We start from the raw sequence: 20,287 nt of genomic DNA, 5'->3' as shown, positions 1-20,287 counted from the left end.
CTCAGAGATCTGAATTTTAATTGCAGTATCTGTTTTCCTTTATCCTCAAACAAACACAGCAACCTGGGAACAAGTGGAATTTATGTAACCTTTTAAGAATATAAGAAGCAGTATGCTCAATGAGACAACAGACCTATTAAGTCCAGCATTCTGTTTCCACTTGAAACTTGTAGGAAGTGTACAAGTAGAACACAGGAAACAGCACCATCCTGCTCATATTCCCTAGCAACTACCATTAAAGGTACACTGAAGCCCACTCCACTCCCAGTTCTGTCTGTTGTGTGCCATCAAATTGGAAGTGAATTACAGCAACTCTTTCAAAGTAAGTGAGATATTTAAAGAGTGGTTTTACCAGTTCCACACACCCTTCAGTTCCCATGGCAGAGTGAGGTTTCAAACCCGGACCGCCTGAGTCCCAGTGCATCACTCTAACCATTAATTGATGCTGGGTCTGTCCTCTCCCACTTAGCTGAGTGTATTTAAACCACTGAAGCATAAATAGCTAGAATTAACACAACATCCAGACTAACCAGACATGTTTAACTGCTGTACTTTCCAAGGAATCATAAAAACTGCAATTTCAGGCTGGGGAGGGTTTTACAGGACTAACGGCATACTCAGCATGCTCCAAAATTTATCATCCATGTGATTCTTTGCTACAAAGGTCAACTGTTACTTGAATGTCTGCAGAGATCTCCCTTGCTGTCACCTCCACTCTAAGATATAGTAAGGCGATTTTATTTCCCATTCCACCTGCCCCAGAGGAACCAGCCTCTTCCATATGTGACATTGGAGGGTTATTCCTGAGTCACAACTAGGGATGGGGGTATTCATATATAAATATGAACATCCCTGCACAGCTGGACTTAACAAGGGTCCAGCCCCTGGGGCCGGGCCATCCACTCATGCGTCCTGCCATCCTTCCCATTTGGCTGGCCAATCATCAGCCGTGCAGGGAGACTTGTCCCCCCCCCCCCGCCAGCCAAGCAGGAAGAGAGTTGGAAGGATGAGTGGGGCCACTGTCACAGCAGGATGCATGAGTGGATGGTCCAGCCTTTGGGGGGGGGTGACCCTCATTAAGTTCAGCTCTGCGAGGATATTCATACATGAATACAAATACCCCCATCTCTAGTAACAACCGAAAATGTTATCTTGAGCAAAAGTGCTATGGTATTTCCTATGAACAGCTGCCTACCCACTCTTCTTGATGACAAACTGCATTTGAAACTCAACTGGGCTGTGTTTCATATGGCCCAATTCAAATGCTGTGGTGGGACCTTAAGAGAGCCTTCCATAAACAAATGCCCACAAACCTCAATGAACCGAAGCCATGTTGTAAAGAAGAGTGGGCCCAAATTCCTCCACAATAATGTGAGATACTGATAAAGTCATACAGAAAACACACGGAAAACTGACCTATTGAAATGCAAGGTCTACAGAAAACCCACCCACACAGACCAGTACCTACACAAAAATTTCAACCACCACCCACAACAAAAAGAGGCATAATCAAAACACTGGTAGACCATGCAAATCGGAACTGTGAAGCTCAGTTTCCATCACTGGAAAATACAGCCTGCAGAAGGTCAACAAACTCTACCCAGCCACAAGGACCAGAGATCATTGCACAAAAGAGACCAGCTAAAGACACCCATCAACCACAGTGACAGATAATCTCTCCCACTTATCACAACAATACATCCACAACAAAAACACGCTGATCAGCCTATCTCCTGAAAAGGACAAAAGCTGTTCCCACAGGTATAAATACTCAACTATCCAACAAACAGCAACAGAGCATGGACAGAGTTCCGACTCCAGTCCTCTGAAGATGCCGGCCACAGCGACTGGCGAAACGTTAGGAAGAACAACCTTCAGAACACGGCCAAAGAGCCCGAAAAACCCACAACAACCATCAGATCCCGGCCATGAAAGCCTTCGAGAATACATGCAGAAAACAACTACTTAAAGTTATTGTGGTTCTACAAGCTATGGAATCATAGGGTGTACTTAATTTTTCACACATGGCCACTCCATTTTGGCTTTATTTTTGTTAAAGAAATCTTGACTGGTGTAGTATGGCATGTGTTTTTGTTCACATGAGGTTGTATTTGCCTAATTTTCAGACCTGCTAAGGACAAGATGGTTTTTAGTATGTCCTAAGATGTAAAACCAGAGAATTCAAAGAGGGTGTACTTTCTTATTCACATGCCTATATGCTGCTCCATGGACTCTGGTCTGTCCTCTGAAGTCAGTTTACTGAAAATATCAAAATATTGCTTCAGGAATTATTTGAACTAAGCAAAAAATAGACTGCACTTAGATTCATTTTCAAAAACATAAAAGAAAAACATTCAGCAAATTGAGATGCATTTTACCCTTTTACAACATTTATCCTGAGGCAAACATTTTTATCCTCATGAATGTGGTTACATGAAATAATCCCCCAAAGGGCATCAAGAGCAAATACAGTGTCTACATCACCACTTACACGCTGTGGCTTTTTTTCACATGGAAGTGCTCCCGAGAATGCAAGTCCTGAAACTGTGTAAGAGCATCGGGCTTTAGAAGCCAAAATGCTACTCAGAACAAATGTGTGTCCAAGGGCACACACACTGTTGGTTTTCCCTTCTGCACACAGCTGTTTCTCTGAAGCAAGCAAACGGGAGTGCAGCACCCAGTCTGCAGTGTAGGAAGGCTTTCTGGTATAATTGCCTGCTTATACTGGAAGAATCCAACAAAATTCTGGTCACCAAGAGTCTTAGAAGAGCCCAAGTACATATTAGAAATTAATGAATTAGGGGAAACTTCATTACCTTAAATAGCCATTACTTATTTTAAAATGTTAAAAGATTGTAATGTTTCCAATCAAATATTAAAATAAAAATGCTGACCATTATAATCACTAAGGGTCTGACATAAGGACAAGAAAGTTTATAACACTCCAATGATTTAGCTGCCAAACATAAACATCCAGCACAAAACTTCTACATTCCTGAATATTTCAATTAAAATACAGTGGTGCCTCACTTAACGATTACCTTCTTAAATGATGAAACTGCTTGACGATGAAGTTTTTGCAATTGCAAAATGATGTTTGCTTAACGATGATCGGTCCCCTGCTTCAGGAACCGATTTTTCGCTAGACAACTATTTTAAAACAGCTGATCGGCGGCTTTAAAATGGTCACCCACTGTGCAAAATGGCTCCCCGCTGTGCTTTAGAACGGATTCCTCGCTTTACAGGCACCGGAAAATGGCCACCCTATGGAGGATCTTCGTAAGAGGAGCAGGTATTCCGCCCATTGGAATGCATTGAACCGGTTTTCAATGCATGTAAATGGGTTTTTTAATTTCGCTTGATGAGGATTTTGCTTAACAGCGATTTAAACGGAACGAATTATCCTCGTCAAGCGAGGCACCACTGTATTACACATTTTCATGAGTTAGTTTGACTTTTTACCAAGCAGACCAGTACTGTTTATTTTTAAATGCACCATGAGTTATCTTCTGCAGGATCTCCTTCACTCAGATACGCAACAGTGCACTTGTGTCACTGCCATGGTTTGACTCTACACTAAATAAAACTGTATGCTTCAGATGACAGGAAACACATCAGACAGGCAGAAAAGCTCCATGTGCCTGAATAAAGGATCAATGAAGAACCTAATATATCCTTCCTGAACAGGAAAGTCACCCGCAAATGGGCCCATGCATATGACTTCTTAACTGGCACACATCCAGAATAAGGAAATATATATGTGAAAGAAAATTTCTCATACTACCAGCACAAATTCCAGAAATGAGTTGACTGACCCATCTATGGACCAAAGACATGAGCAGCTACAGCAACATACTAACATGACAGATTAGCAACTACTCAAATTCAGCAAATGCATCAGCGTCTCAATGGCTGGGAAGCGCCTTCATAAGAAACAGACAGCATTATACAGTACCTCTGCTTTGTGTCCAGCAGTGCCTGATGCTAGGGAGGATGGTATATCTGCATGTTACAAGTGCTGAAAAAACCAGGAGAAGAGATGACTGCTGCCAAGGGATGGAGAAAGGGGCATATCTATCTCCTGCAGGCAGCATAGAGTTGCAGTGGCAAACATAGCGAGCCTAGGGCACAAGTCCCAGCACCACAGGAGCTGTGCAGAAGGGGACAAAGTGCATGCAAATGCAAATGCTGTCAGATATGGGGAAGCAAAGTGAGCAATGGAAAAAGTGTTTGTTGTAAGAGCAAAAGTGTATTGTAAGAACAAAATATACATGAGAACTCAGGAGAGAGAAGTGAGAATTTTATGCTAATGAGTAAGAAGGGGAAGAGCACACACACAGAGAGAGAATTCTGTACGCACATGTGCATATAGAGTCTGTGAGAAAATGTATCTGTGTTGAAAAATGCACACATTTTATAGGTTAAAAGCACACACCCACCCCAAAAAATGTCCTCTGGTTATCTCCTCATTATGATGATTTTGCTGCTTCAGTTGCCTTTCCTGTTCAATTGCTTGTCGTACTAGTAGGAAATATAAATTCAATAGTCTGCGTTTGTGCTGCTGTGTGGACTCAAATGGCTGCCTCTGTTCTTCAGTGTTGTCGGAGCATACTGAGAAGAACTCCAGCCACAACACATCATTTTGAACAAGTGTCCAGTCCACAAGCAATGTGTCACTTAGGCAGCTAACTGGTCACTTTTTAATCAGAAAAAGCAGAATTTAGTCTGAAACAGCAGGACTCTTGGATATTAATGATACTCCATAGGTAGAGGACACTTACCACCTGAATCTTTCAAACACCCTGGCAGAATCACAGTGGTATGCCTGAAGTGTGGTTAAAAAGCAAAGGAATTCTTTGTGCTGCTCCATTGTCAACTGTACAGTATTTGTATTTGATTTATGAGTCCTTCCCTTTCCCTTCCTTCCAGTCTAGGCCACTCCCTCCTAGAACAGCTTGGAAATGCACAAGGGTGGGGGTGCTGTCCGGAACACCTCCAATCCTCCAAGTGCCTCTGGGCTAGCATGAATAAAACAGTTCATATGTGCAAACTACCTTTACAGCTTTGGTATTTTTAAACTCCTAGCAGTTTCCTCTTGCACCATTTACTTGCAAATCTTTATTGGCCCCTTAAGAAATGCTTGCTCAAATGTTTAAGCACAGAAAAATAATCAATGATTATTCAAACAACAGTATCTTGCTCCAAAAGGGTTTACAGTAATTTGCAAACAGCAGTTTCCCTTCCACCCCAGATATTTGAAAAACACCAAGCCCTGTGATTGCACACTTTGTTCTACTCTAAACAAGCATGTGAACTCTTGCAATAAACACCCAACTGATTCAAGAAATCTATCAAACCAGCTCTATGGCAAGTTACAAAGAAGCAAAACAAAAATATCCTGACTATGTGAATATTTATTGGTGGCACAACATCCTGAAAATGGCTGCATGTGGCTATCACACAAATAAAGTGCTGCAGAGCAGAATGGGAACAAGGACCAGATAGGAAATGCCATTAAGGTTTCTGTCCAAATAAAAAAAGCCTGCTTATTTAGTTTTGTGAAAATAAATGCTACTCAACTGCACATCTTCCCATACTTATTGGCATTCTGTGTCAACGGAAAGAGCACAAGAAAAGTGCAAGTGTATTTTCAAAACACTGTCCACACATCAGCTGCGCAAGCTTTAGGAAGTTGTTCATAACGAAAACTGTAATGTGATATTATCAATGAATCTACATTTCATGTAAGTAATGTAGCTTTAACACAAAGTACAGTAGTTATCTAGAGTTCCATATGTTCTGTTCTCTTGTCCTTGTAATACAGAGAGTCACCAACTATACACATTTTTCCATCTTCACTTAAGGTAAAAGGAACAGGGTGAACAAAAACATTCCATATTGGTCAGTTAGCTCACACAAGTTGTTCCTGTGGCAAGTTCGCAAGCCCTGGGAGAATATCGTCTAGACAAATATGAAGATGATATTCAAATTGCTCTAGGAACTCGCCTGACTAACCAGGACCAAATGTACAATCAAACACTTGCAGATAGCATTGATGAATATAAGAGAGTACATAGCTACTTTACAGAACCATCAGAAATTAAATTTCTCCTTCAGCAATGAAGATGTAAAGATTCCTTCACTTACAAAATTCACGTCTCCATGGCTGCCATCCTGCAAGCCAGAAATCCCACAAAACCCTATTGTTTCTAAGTCACTGAGAAAAGATACAGCTACACAACAGCCATAGCCAACCATAACTGGCAAAATGGAAATCAAAATGCTACTAGCAGACTGAACCCTGCTCACTCCTACCTACCTCTTGTAGGAAAAAACACAGTACCCAGATTTTACACACAGCAGGGAAGAAAATGAGCACAAATAGAAATGCGCTTCCTCTTCTAGCCTCTCAAAACATTTAAAAGGAAGTAATACTGCTGTGTAGAGAGAAGATTGATGGCCTACTGTTCCACCACGGGGACTGATGGACCAAACACATAAGCAGTTTCTTTTAAAATACTCCAGCATTAGGTGCACTTTGACATTGGCGGTAGGACCGCATTTTATTGTCCCATAACAGCTAACTTTTGTTGTCTACAGTCCACTGCTAAACATCCAGTGGCTTCATCGGATCCCAGTTCCAGAACTATTTAGTGACTACTTGTTTTACAGATTTACATCTGCTGAATTAAGTATATTTCATTAGCCATCAATCTGATTTAATTAATGCCATTAAGGTCAGTTACTGAGGCTGCAATTCAGCAATCTTACTTATTATGTAATCATCGCTTTTATTTCTTCCATATGTATTGGAAGAGCTCTCCTTCTCCACACTTCTTGACTCTTTCTACCATGGCTGCATGAAAATAGCTGCTGTTCCCAATTCAACAAGCAGCTGACTTTATCTGATGTATTACTGCTGATCTGTTCAACTTCTGTATCCTACCACAACCTTCATTAGATTGATTATAGCTTACAGCTTCTCAAAGACAACAAAACATAAATAAAAAATTCAAACACAAAAATACTTTTCAGCACAGCTTTCTCATAAAGTTGATTGAACTAAAGTAGTAAACACAATTTCCTACTGAAAGCAGAATCTACGTCTGTGAAATTAGATTTGTGTAACAGAAAAAAAAACATTCCTGCAGTAAGAATATTACTTCAGTGGAAGTATTTTCATAACTCCCTTGAACACTTATTTTACTTACCTGTATCAGCAACACATGTACTTTCAAAATTGCTACAGATCAACAGAATTAAGACTAAAATACACAGCTAAAGACTTTACATTCCAAGCATGTTATTTGTAAAAACAGCTGGAGGAAACCCAGTGTTCCAGATATAATACCGGAAACATTACTATGGAGTCTAGAGGAAATAATTTTATTTAATTTTCCATGGAGTTACCAGAAGTAAAGACACCCATGTTGTCTCTATTTATACAATTTCAAGATAAAAAAGAAGAGCCCATAAGGTATAAATCCAGTCCCATACTTTTATGTAATTTAAGAACATATAAGATCTGCAGCACTTGTATATTAATAATAATACAGTACAGTACTATGTTTAAAATTAGAAAGGTTTCCATTTGTTCTCTCTTTGTGTTTGCTGGATGAGGGGAAAATATGACATAATAATAAGGGTTTTTATTAAGGATGCAGCTGGTCTGCAAATACATATTTGTGCAGATGATACCTACCCTCTTGACCGACACAAAAGACAAAAGAGAACTCTGCAGCACTCACTTAGCCTGCAGGACCCTGGATTTTAAACTTGCTTTTCCCATGCTGAAGATGGCTTCCTGTACAGCTAAGACCAAAAATGAATGACTGACTTTCCACAAGTATGACAACCGCTGCTCTTAACTAAAGACAGGAACTTTGTGGAAAATATATGTTAAGAGATTTGAACAGATGTAGGGGGTAAGTCAATTCTTACTTAAGGCAATAGTTTCAGAGGCTTCTAGGTGGAGAGTACACAAAAGTGGTTTCCCTTCCCTCCTTTTGGGGGCACCCAAAGACTGTGCAGCTTGCTGAAGGTTGGGAGTTCAATTCTCCACTGTGCTTCCTGCAAGTAGAGCTAGCCTTTGTGGCCTTGGGCAAGCTGCACAGTCCCAAAATGCACCCCCCCGACCACCGCCGAAGAAGAGAATGGTAAACCACTTCTGAATGTTCTTTATCTGGAAAATCCTGAAAGTTTCTCCATAAGTCAGAACTGACTTGATTACACATTATTATTCAAAAATACCAGGCACAGTCCATCAAAATTGCAAAAATTGTAAGAAACTGACTGGTATTACATTTAATACATTATGTAATGGTATTACATACCATATTTAACCAAAAACTTAAGTATCTGTTAAATATCAATCTAATATGTAGTTGTTCCTAATACTGCCATTTTTGTAGCTCTGGTAGTGTTATTTCTGAGATTGGCAACTGCTTATAATACTGTGCAAATTTCTTGAGATTGTTCCCAAAGCTCCAATGACTATGGGGACTACTGAAATGTGTTTCATTCCCAAGTGAGATATTTTGATCGCCAGATATCTGTACTTTGTTAGTTTTTCCAATTTTTTATTTTCAACTCTGGCATCCCCTGGAATTGCAATGTTAATGGTCCAGACATTTCTTTGTTCTATTACTACTGTGTCTGGTATGTTATGCTCAAGGTGCTCATTTGGATCCAGAAATCCCACAAGATCTTGACTTCCTCATTTTCTGACCCCTTTTCTACGTGATGTTCCCACAGGTTTTTGGAGGCTGGCAAGTTATATACTTTGTATAATGACTAGTGCACTAACCTTGCCTCTTTATCATGCCTAATTTTGTGATCTGCTTGTGCAACCTTTGGACATTCACAGATGAGGTGTGACACACTTTCATCTTTTTCTTGGCAGAAGTGACATTTGCTGTTGGCACTAATTCCTTAGATCTTAGCTTTCATTACTTTGGTTTGGAGTGTGTGAGGATTCAGTTATGGGGGCTTCCCGCCCTTCCCATGAAGGAGTCGAGGCAGCTTTTTCTGATAACAACTTGTCTTTATTTAACTCAATAAAGGGAACGTCAACAGTAACTTTAGGTTTGCTTTTAGTCTCTTGCACCGACAACGGTTCTGGCAAGGGCACACATGCAGACTCATCTAGTGTTTTAACAGGCAAAACATTCCAAGGTCCAACAGGGACCTGTTCAAACAGTTTGACCTCTACATCAGGATCATGTGGCTTCCTCATCTCCCATCCAGCCCCAGGATGGGTCTCCTGCTCGCGGCCAGGCACTCCAGGGACCAGGTAACACCCCATCTTCCTCAACTGCTCTATATGCCATGCTTGACAGGCTTCCTTCTCCCTCACACTAGCCTCTTTAGCTTCACGAAGCTTCTTCCGCCAAGCTTTAGCCTCGGTCTCCCCCCAATAAGAGGGTCTTTGCAATAAACCTCTTTTACGCCGACTCTCCGCCTCTTCCTTCGGCACTCACACCTGCTCCCATCGTCCGGTCCATGGATCCTCTAACCACACCATCTCCCAACCCCCCGGGATGTTATCTCTCTCCACTTTTATATCTCCCAGCCCCCCTTCATCTCCCTCTAACTCCACCCCTCTTCTTCCCACCAAATCTTCCTTAGAAGGGTTGGTTATCTTTAACCCCTTGAGTACTTCTTCCAGATCACTGGTATCCACAGCACAGGAAATCCCTCTTCCCTGTCTGTCTTCTTCCAAGTCACGAGTATCTGTCCCTTGATCCTTCTTAAGACCAGGGGTAGAAGGAGGGCTAGTCTGGGTCAGCTTGGATGTTTTTAAGAGAGTCAGCTCTACCAGAAAGACCCGGAGCTTCTGGTCTTTCCCTTCACAGAGTGCTTGTTCTTGTGCAGCAAAAATCAAGCCTTCGGTTTCTTTCTTAAGGGTCCCCAGTATTAGCCCTGCCCATGTTGAATTATTACTATGTTTTCCATCAATATTTCTCATGTGTTGTCCATGTAGTGGTTTATTTTTACAGCTGTTCAATTTATTTTCAAATTGTTGTTCCTTATATTGAGTCTTTGTTTCTGTTATTTTCCAAATACTCTCCATTTTCATCACCTTAAGTAATTTTTCTCTCCTTGTACTGATATAAACATTTATGCTTTTTTCCTCCTCTACTACCTGCTGTATTTGCAGTAATCCATGGGCTTTGATTTTATGTGGTAAATATAATCTGTCTACATCACTTTTTGGATGTAGTGTGTGATGCATGTTCATTAGTTTCTGTGTTTTTTGATCCAGTTCTTCTAATTCGGTTTTGAGTCCAATCTATTATTCCAGCTGGGTATCTAATTACTGGAACAGTCCATGTGTTTATGGCTTTGATTGTACTTCCACCATTTAATTTTGATGTTAAGACTTTTCACAGGCTTTTGATATATTCTGTTTTTGTCAGTTCTTTAACTTTTGTGTGCACACTGTTATCTGCTCCTAGTATTCCAAGGTATTAATAATTTTCATAACTTGAAAGTGATTTTATAATATTGCCATTTTAAACTCTATTCCATCTAATTTTTGAATCTTGCTACGGTTTTTAAGAGCTGCACATTTGTCAATTCCAAATTTCATTGGGATATCTTCACTAAATATCTGCACTGTGTTTAGTAGTGACTCTATCTCCATGGAACTTTTTCCATATAGTTTTAGGTCATACATATATAACAGATTATTGATTTTTCCCCCTGCTTGTTCTGAAATATGGTAGCCCAATCCAGTTTTATTTAAAATTATTGACATGGGAATTAGTGAGATGTTAAACAGCAGTTGTGACAAAGAACCCCTTGAAACAATCCTCTTTTGATGCTAACATGGTTAAAACTTGTCCCAGAGTAGACTTCGATCTAGATGGTTGCAGCCAGGTCGGAGAAGGGGGCAGGAAGGGGGCGATCAGGCAGCCAGGGACCCCCCTCTGGGCAAAAGAGGAAGAATTGGAGGAGGAGGAGGGAAGGGGGTTAGGGTCACGTCCTCATTATCCCCAGGATTTTCATTTTTACCCCATTTGGGATAATTTACCCCTGTTCCCTAACCACTGGTTTAGGACTAACAATTCCAATATGTTTGTCATAGAACAATCTCTTATTTATGAAAAATATGTTTAAATTACTTTTCATTAGCACAAGCAGCTTGCATTTGATCAATATAAACAAGATTTAAAATCTAAGAGGCAAAATACTAAAAGAAAAAGGACAGATAAAAAGAATGCAGACATCAGATTTTTTTTTTTAATTTAAATAGCAGCAATGACCAGATGGCATAATTTCAGTTTCAGAAACCTTTATTAGGCATGTACAGAATAACAAAATAAACAGGTAAGTCAAAATTAAAATTAGGCAAAATATAAATGAGATCTTTGTTCCGTTATATAATGGTTCCTGGTTAGCTCCGCTTTTACGTGCATGTTCTATTTGGTCGATTAGCTCCCTGATTGCTCAGTCATGAATTTAAACCTTGTAGTATGTGGTCTCATCAGATTTTGCTCTTTTCCTCAATGTGGTTTTGTCTTTCAATGTCCATCAGCCGTAGTACCAATAGTTTACAGGCATTATCAAGGTTAGCGTTGCCCAAGCTTCAGGGGGAGAGACCTATAGACTGGGTTTTCTTGTAAAAAAGGCGGAGAGCTGAGCAGATAAACGAATCACTTAGCAGGGCTTCAATAAAAGGGGAGTGATCGGCCTTGAAAAGAATAACAAGCCAAAACTTGCAGAATCTGACCCAAGCCACATACTATAGGCTCAGCTGGCCTGCCTCTAACTGCAGAGTGGCATAAGCTACACAGTGAGCTACGCCAAAAAGTTTGTATAGGAACACCGATAGAATGCGTTCCACCTCATAATTGAGGGCTGGCATCCAAAGTTGAATGGTGTAAAGAAGATGTGGGGTGACCTTGGTGTTAAAAACTTTTAACGCCGCGGGTATATAGGAATTGCCTTGTACTAAGGTGAAGCGAAGAATGGATTGAGCCAGAAGTTTGGCTGATTTGATGACTTTCGAATGTTGCTGTGTCCAGGTGAGTCTGTAGGAAAAGGTCAAGCCTAGGTAGTTAAAGAATCTGACTTCTTGGATAGGCTTGCCATTAAATGACAAGAATCGAGGTGTCTACCTTTTCTCGAAAACCAAGATTTTTGATTTGTCGAAATTTAGTTGTAGTAGGTTGGACTCCAAGTACACTTATTTCCAGTGCAACCTCCCATTCTGAGTAGCAGTACTAACATCAACCCCATCAGGTAGGTAAGCGAGGAAGAACTCAAGTTTCCAAACATTAGATCAGATGAGGCATCCTTCAGTATTGAGAGACTATGGTAACGTGCTCTGTATGGAGGACTTAGAACCGCGTCTATTGTGGCTGAAAAGGCCAATTCGAGAGTGACAATCCCTTCCACACTGAAGACAAATGCAATCTGTCCCCTGTCCAGCTACCTGATTTTGTTGCTTTCGGGACTGCCTCTTTGCCTCGGCCTGCTGGACAAGTGTCTCTTCAAATTGGAAGAGGCCATGATGCACCGCCTGCCTCCAGGCTGAACACTCAGATGTCAAGGTTTCCCATCTATTGAGGTCTATTCCTAAGGCCTTCAGATCCTGCTTCCAGATATTTATTTATTTATTTATTTATTTATTTATTTATTTATTTATTTATTTATTTATTTATTTATTTATTTATTTATACGTACGTACGTACGTACGTACGTACGTACGTACGTACTTATATCCCTCCCATCTAGTCATTGACTACTCTGGGTGGCTCACAACAAGTGGGACAATACAATTAAAAAGTAAGAACAGTTTACAACAATAAGCAATCATTCAAGATGGGAGGAAAAGAAAAAAAAAGTCAAGTGGTGCCCAGAGGGAAGGCCAGCCTAAATAGCCAGGTTTTCAGTTGGCTTTTAAAATACCCAGCAAAGGGGCCATGCGGATCTCTGAAGGGAGGTTATTCCAAAGATGAGGAGCCACTGCCGACAAGGTCCTGTTTCTTTTTTTTCCTTCCAGGCCTCCCTCGGTGTTAGGCTCTTCAGCCGCACCTCCTGGCTAGATCGAGTGATACGGGCAGATTTAGGTGGGAAGAGGCGTTCCACCAGATATCAAGGTCCTAAACCGTTTAGGGCTTTATATGTAATCATTAAAACTTTGAAATATATCCTTGTATCATAACTGTGGTCTCCCTCGGAGGTGATTTCCCTGCACTAATTCTCCATACAGGAGATCTTTTCCAAACATACCACATCTCGATTAGTGGACAGAGGGCAAATTGCATTTTTAAACTGATATATTAAAGAGAAGGAGAAAAAAAACAAGTTATTACTAATATGAATACAATTTGAATCTATCACAGTAAAGTGATAAATGCTTTCCTTAGAAACCAGATCTAAAGAGAAACACATATATTGAAAAACAGTGACCTATACATCTGGATTCTTCCCTTTGAAAAGTGCCTTTCCTGTTTCAATTAATCAGGAATGCAGATAACACCCTGTGATCTGCATTCAATTCTGTGGTAATAAAACTGGCACCTCTGTTATTTAGAACAATAATATGTGCAACGCGTCATTTATCTCTATAATTAAGTTCCTCATAAAAGCACTCCTGGCAAAGGTGCTCAAGTGCAGAACTCATTTGTTCCTTCAGGACCCAAATTAAATGACCCACAGAACGGCTTGCAAACTGCATCTGCTTTCTCAGGCTTTTCATGGGGTGGTGGGGTTGGGTTTCAGACAAACTAATTGGGTTTTGAAGATGGATGAAAAGGGGGTAATTTTATTGTTTCTGTTACATCCTCATTTATTGTCTCTGATTTGCAGAGCATTTAAAAGATGAAAGGCACTGAGTGTTGAGATTTATATTATGAATTTTAGGTACTTGGTAAAGAACATAATACTTGAGAACATAAAAACAAAGAGCAAATGCAAAATGAAATCACTCAGTGTAATGAACTGCAAAAGATCTCAAGACAGCCACAGTTTCAAGCTGCAATTTCCTGAATAATTTGGAGGGACACTAACCCCTCTTTAAAAACACTGTCCTTCAAAAGCTGTAAACACAGTCAATGTGAAAATACAAGTATCATCCCAGATGGAAGAAACCATTAACTTCAACTTCAGCGATTATTATACGAAAACAATTCAAACAGCTATTGGAAATGAATGCCTTAAATAATTTCAAACATACATTTGCCAGCTCCACATAATTCTCTTGTGTGGCACATACACACACACACACACACACACACACACATACACAAAATTCACAGCTTTACAATTATTGCATAAGTTAACAGACTTGAAAATTTCCAGGACTTTATCTTGAATTTATTTGAAAAAATACTTTGATTGCATAGAAATATTTCATGTGAGGTAGAAAACTTTTTAAACAAATAGAAACATGAAATATAGAAGAACATGGATATGACAAAAACAATTGCACAACAGAGTAACATACCTCCACACTCACCCTATGGGTTTGTGGAGCAAGAAGAAGAGAAGGCAAGTGATTACATAGATCAGTTACTGAAAAGAAGTTGAACTAGTGAATTAAATATGCGCTTATTATGTTGGATTTCACCAGTCAAAGATTAAAGCTCTAAGCAAGGTAGTCTGCTTAGCTTAGAGAATGGGTATGCATAGATCACCTGTCTAAAGTTACAGTAATGTGTTTCAGAAGGTACAGACCAGGTTTCTACATCTGGAAACAGACCATTAAGAGTAAACTAATTATTGAAATTACCCTGAAGAGAGACACCTGCACTAACAATGATCAACTAGAAAGCCACTGAGGAAACATTAAGGAGGAGGGGGACACACAAGGGCCTAGGAGCTATTCAGCGATGTTGTGGTAGGAGGAAGAGGAAATGGGAGAAATGAGGACAGGACATATTGAGTGTCTTGTAATGAGTGTACGTTGTTGTGAAATGAACTGACAGCTAATGTTTTTGATGCAGGCACTATCAGTTTCCCCTTTAGAAGCATGAATTATCTTAAACTTCAAAAACCAATATGGGAAATAAAGGAGTGAACATTTTAAAACCTGGCATGATGTAAATTAGAATGCATTTTGTCAAGTATATACAGATTACTACTGTCTGTGCATTGATTAAGCTAGTCAATGTTTCTTTAGGTGAACTATTCTTAGGCTGCATGAAAGCATTCTGTAGAGATTCATTTTGCCACAGAAATTTGTTCTGGCAGGTCTATATTTAAGAGTTCCACAGTCATCTCATGTCTAAAATCATCTGAAAGTTACACTGCATTTCAAGATTTACTATATACTCCATCTTATGAGTTGCTGGACAAATATCGCTCTCTTTAAAGATAATTTCCATATATCAAATAATCACTTTATGTCCTGCTTCAGATATTTAAAAATCCAATGTTTATCAAAATGTTCACTAGGAAGTCTATTTGTTCTTAACTGTGTCAAACAATTCTTAAATCTTTGAAACAATTATTTCCTTGTCTTTTGTAAAACCAGTGCTATTAACTCAATGGCTCTTTGAAAATGGAAGGACAGTGAATTATAATATCACTGTACAACAGGAAAATATAACTAAGACATAAAGATGAATAAAGAATTACTTTATATCATATTGCCTACTAACTGGAAAAACACCCCACTACATTTATAATTCTAAAATGGATGGAAGACATGGACAGAAGAATGAAAAACAATAGCTGTAAGGATGAAAAAACACATGTAATTTTTCTATGTGGTCTCTGTGAAAACTGTACCTGATTCTTAGACATGGACCAGGAGTACATTTGGAACGATGAAGGAAAAAACACACCATGTAACGGTTATCTTATCTATTCTCGAAGGCTTTCACAGTGGGGATCCGATGGTTGTTGTAGGTTTTTTGGGCTGTTTGGCCATGTTCTGGAGGTTTTTCTTCCTAACATTTCACCAGTCTCTGTGGCTGACATCTTCAGAGGACAGGAGTTAGAACTCTGTCTGTGTTCTGATGTAATGTGTGGGAAAGTTGAGTATCTGTAGCTGTGGGATCAGCTTTTTGTCCTTTTCAGGAGACTGGGTGATTATGATGATCAGGGTATATTTTGTTATGGGTGTATTGCTGTGATTAGGGGAGATTATCTGTCACTGTGATTGATGGGTGCTGTTAGCTAGTCTTTTGTGTGCAGTGATCACCGATCCTTGTGACGGGATAGAGTTCGTTGACCTTTTTGCTGCAGGCTGCATAGCTAGGCAGTGGACTGGATGGAGCCCATGCATTCTCCATGCCTTCTCTCAAGACACAAATAGCACTCAGTCTAGATATAGTTTGCACAATTAATGAAATATGAAGTGGCAGCAGACTCTAGGGCTGTAACATTAACTTTTCGTTAATTGATTTACTGATGACTCAGAATCTTTATTTGAAAGGCTACTGTTATTCAGATTTCTAAATCTGTCATTTTCATGTGATTTTTATACTTGTGGCAGCCATACAGCCACTAAGCTGTGACAAGTAAGATCTGCCTTCACAGAATCAGAGTTTTTCTAATGGGGATGAAATATTACTTTCTCCTTCTTTCAAACCAACAAGGCTGTGTAGCTTATATATGTGGCATATATGTATCTGTTGAAAGAAAGGGAATGACAGCTGTACACTACTAAGTAGCAACTTGGTGTATGACTCATTTGTCAGGTCCCTATTTCCATTTCAAGATATCTGCCTATTCCATTTCCTTCACTTCCTAGCTTCAGAACAATTTTCTATGAAACACTTACAAATCACTTCCGGTTTAAATTGCTGTATACTGACAGCACACTTTCTTTAGATCTAGTAATGACCCGACAGAATGCCAGTGGAAGCTGATCAAACGAAGCTAGGTCTTGCTTTTAAAACTCTCTAAAGTCAGAACATTTATGGCCATTATATTTTATAAAGTGCATATTGCATGCATCCTTTCATGTGAGTGGTCTGTACACCAAGTGAAAAATAAAAGAGACGCATTGCAAAATTCTGCAACATGCATAATTCACACATAGGTGTTCCTGCTGCATAATTTAACTTTGCTTCTGCCAACCACTTTGGGCACATCATGAGAAAACAAGACATACTAGAAATGGCAACGAAGTTGGGAAAAGTGGATGATAGCAGCAAAAAGACCAACTATGAAATAGATTGTCTCAATAAAGGAAGCCACTGCTAGGTTGTGAGTTTGCAAGGCCTGAGGCGGGCTGTTAATGATAGTACCTTTTGGAGGTCCCTAATTCATAGGGCTGCCATAAGTGGGAAGTAACATGATATTTAAAAAATACAATAAAATCACTGAGTTAGAAAGATGTAGGGAACTAAAAACTTCAGACACCATGTTCACTATGTTCTAGCTTCCAAAGTTAGTTGAAAGGCAGATCAGTGAATAGGGACGCAGTCCGTGCTGGATGAGGTTGCATGCCCTCTGAAAACACAGGTGAGCAGCTTGGGGTGCTGCTCCTGGATTCATCTCTGAGCCTGGATATCCAGGTTTCAGCAGTGGCCTGGAGTGCCTCTGCACAATTAAAACTAGTGCAGCTACATCCATTCCCGGAGAGTTCTGATCTGGCCATGGTGACACAAGTCTTAGTTACATCCTGGCTGAATGCTCTCTATGTGTGGCTGCCTATGGAAAGTGTCTGGAAACTTCAGGAGATCCATGATGCAGCAGTCAGATTAGAATCAATATGCTTGAACAGCCTGAGTTCTGGATCCTTTTTACTTTGTTAACAGAAGCACAATTTCCCACAGTGTGTACACAAAGGTAATAATCTAACTATTCCTTATTCAGGCTACACTGATACATCAGGAATTTGAATAAAGATGGTAGAGGATCATGGAAGTTTACAATATCTTCTCTTGAAGCATCCATTAATTACTCCATTATTTAGAATAATTCAGAAACTGCCTTTCAAAATGCAACATTTTTCAAGACAGCATACATTATCTGATAAACTAACACTCATTTTCAATATCAAAAGTGTTCAACAAATAATAAGCCAAATGAAATCCAATTTTATTTCAGCCAACTGTTGTGCCACAAGATACCAAAAACAGGGCCATTAGAAAAATGCACAAATCTTCTCAATTTAAAACAGTTGGAAATAAAATCATCTTAAGAGACCACACACAAAAAATAGGGAGGAAACTGACCTGAATACATGATCATATGAGAATAATTTGGTCCAAACCCCAAGAGGTCAATATCAACCTTCTGAATTGGCCCCAAAGCAAATAAGCAGCCAGTGCAACTGATGCAAATTGATGTAATATACTCTTAACATTTCACTCCTCTCAACATCCAGGACGCTACATTCTGCATCACCTAAACCTTCTGAACAATCCTCAAAAGTAGACCCATATAAAGTACACTATAATAGTCTAATCTGGATGAAAATAGGGATTAAGAAATTCCTGGGCTCAGCATAGAAAAGGAGGAATGGAGTGGAGAACAGAGGCATAGAAAACTCTTACGCTGCTATTTAATTCTATATAGCAGTATTTCAAATGTCTCACATGATAAATAAACACACAAAATCGTGTAGATGGCTGTTTAAAAAGAAGCAGTATTTCCTTGGCAGTGTAAAAGTCCAGTCTATATTGTAGTAGAACAGTAACAGCAGTGGGGCACATAAATCTATATAATTATTTCAACATAGCTGGCACATACTGTATTTTTCCATGTATAAGACGATCCAATGTATAAGATGACCCTCACTTTTCTAACCCCAAATTAGAAATTTTGATCACTGCTTTCCCCCTCCACTTTCTAAGCCCTGCGAAAGCAGGATTAAGGGGCTGCAGAAGCGGAGGAGGAAAGGAGTAATCTTGTGAAGTGGCATGGAAAGCAGTCATGAAAGGGCTGCAGAATGAAAGGCATGCGATCCTGCAACCCTTTCATCGCTGGTTTCCCCCTCCACTTCCTAAGCCCCATGGGGCTTAGGAAGTGGCGGGGAAAGAAGTGATCAAAGGGCTGCAGGATCAAAGGGCTGCAATCCTCCAGCACTTTGATCCCTTTCCCCCCTTACTTCCATTTATAAGACAACCCTCAATTTTTAGTATAAAGATTTTAGATAAAAATATCATACACAGAAAAATATAGTAATATATAAGATGGGCTTGTTGTTGTTTTTTAGTTGTTAGTCGTGTCCGACTATTCGTGACCCCATGGACCAGAGCACACCAGGCCCTCCTGTATTCCACTGCATCCCAGAGTTTGGTCAAATCCATGTTGGTGGCTTCGATGACACTGTCCAACCATCTTGTCCTCTGTCGTCCCCTTCTCCTCTTGCCCTCATTTTCCTAACATTAGCGTCTTTTCCAGGGAGTCTTCTTTTCTCATGAGATGGCCAAAGTATTGGACTCTCAGCTTCAGGATCTGTCCTTCCAGTGAGCACTCAGGGTTGATTTCGTTTAGAATGGATAGGTTTGTTCTCCTTGCAGTCCAGGGGACTCTCAAGAGTCTCCTCCAGCACCACAATTCAAAAGCATCAATTCTTCGGCGGTCAGGTTTTTCAGTCCAGCTCTCACTTCCGTACATCACTACAGGAAAAACCATAGCTTTGACTATGCGGACTTTTGTTGGCAAGATGATGTTTCTGCTTTTTAAGATGCTATCGAGGTTTGTCATCGCTTTCCTCCCAAGAAGAGGCGTCTTTTTATTTTGTGTCTGTTCTCCCCATCTGCAGTGATCATGGAGCCCAAGAAAGTAAAATCTGTCAATGCCTCCATATCTTCCCCTTCTATTTGCCAGGAGGTGATGGGAGCAGTGGCCATGATCTTAGTTTTTTTTTTTAATGATGGGCATATGCCCATATAAATGGCTTTTAAAAATCCACAGTTGTCAATGTTTGCATTCATTTGTAAACACTGTACTGGATGACACTGATCTTGTGCATTACTATAAAAATACATTAGTGTTCTTTTAGTCATTCTCAAAGTCAACCAGTATGTTGAAACAACCTTTCAAATAATTGGAATTAAAAAGAATACAACATTTTTGCCAACAGGAAGACTATGTACATACTCTTGATTCAGTTTTCAGCCAACTGAGAAAGAAAATCATGCAAACATAATTAATACAGGTATTTTGCTGCATGACAAAAGAAAAAAAGGATCCATGAGATCCATCCACAGAAACAAGATTTTGTCTTAAGTAAATATCTTAACTAGATTGGATAGTGAAAAAATGCAAAGTTGATTGCAATGTTACAAAAGAACTCTTCATCAAGCAAGGCTGATATTTAAAAACTAGGGGTCCGATGCTACACCCATTGTCCCTGATGCAGACTGCTGATAAG

At 39.7% G+C, this 20,287-nt stretch overlaps 1 protein-coding gene across 1 annotated transcript in view; it reads right to left on the bottom strand.

Moving 5' to 3' along the window:
- DTNBP1 (dystrobrevin binding protein 1) overlaps positions 1-20,287 on the bottom strand; it is a 69,527-nt gene that overhangs the window by 7,756 nt on the left and 41,484 nt on the right. The window lies entirely within an intron of this gene.

Source organism: Pogona vitticeps, chromosome 4 (genome assembly GCF_051106095.1).
Source record: "Pogona vitticeps strain Pit_001003342236 chromosome 4, PviZW2.1, whole genome shotgun sequence".
NCBI lineage: Eukaryota > Metazoa > Chordata > Lepidosauria > Squamata > Agamidae > Pogona > Pogona vitticeps.
Note: the sequence above shows the minus strand (reverse complement) of the source record. Positions and strands in the feature narration are given on the sequence as shown.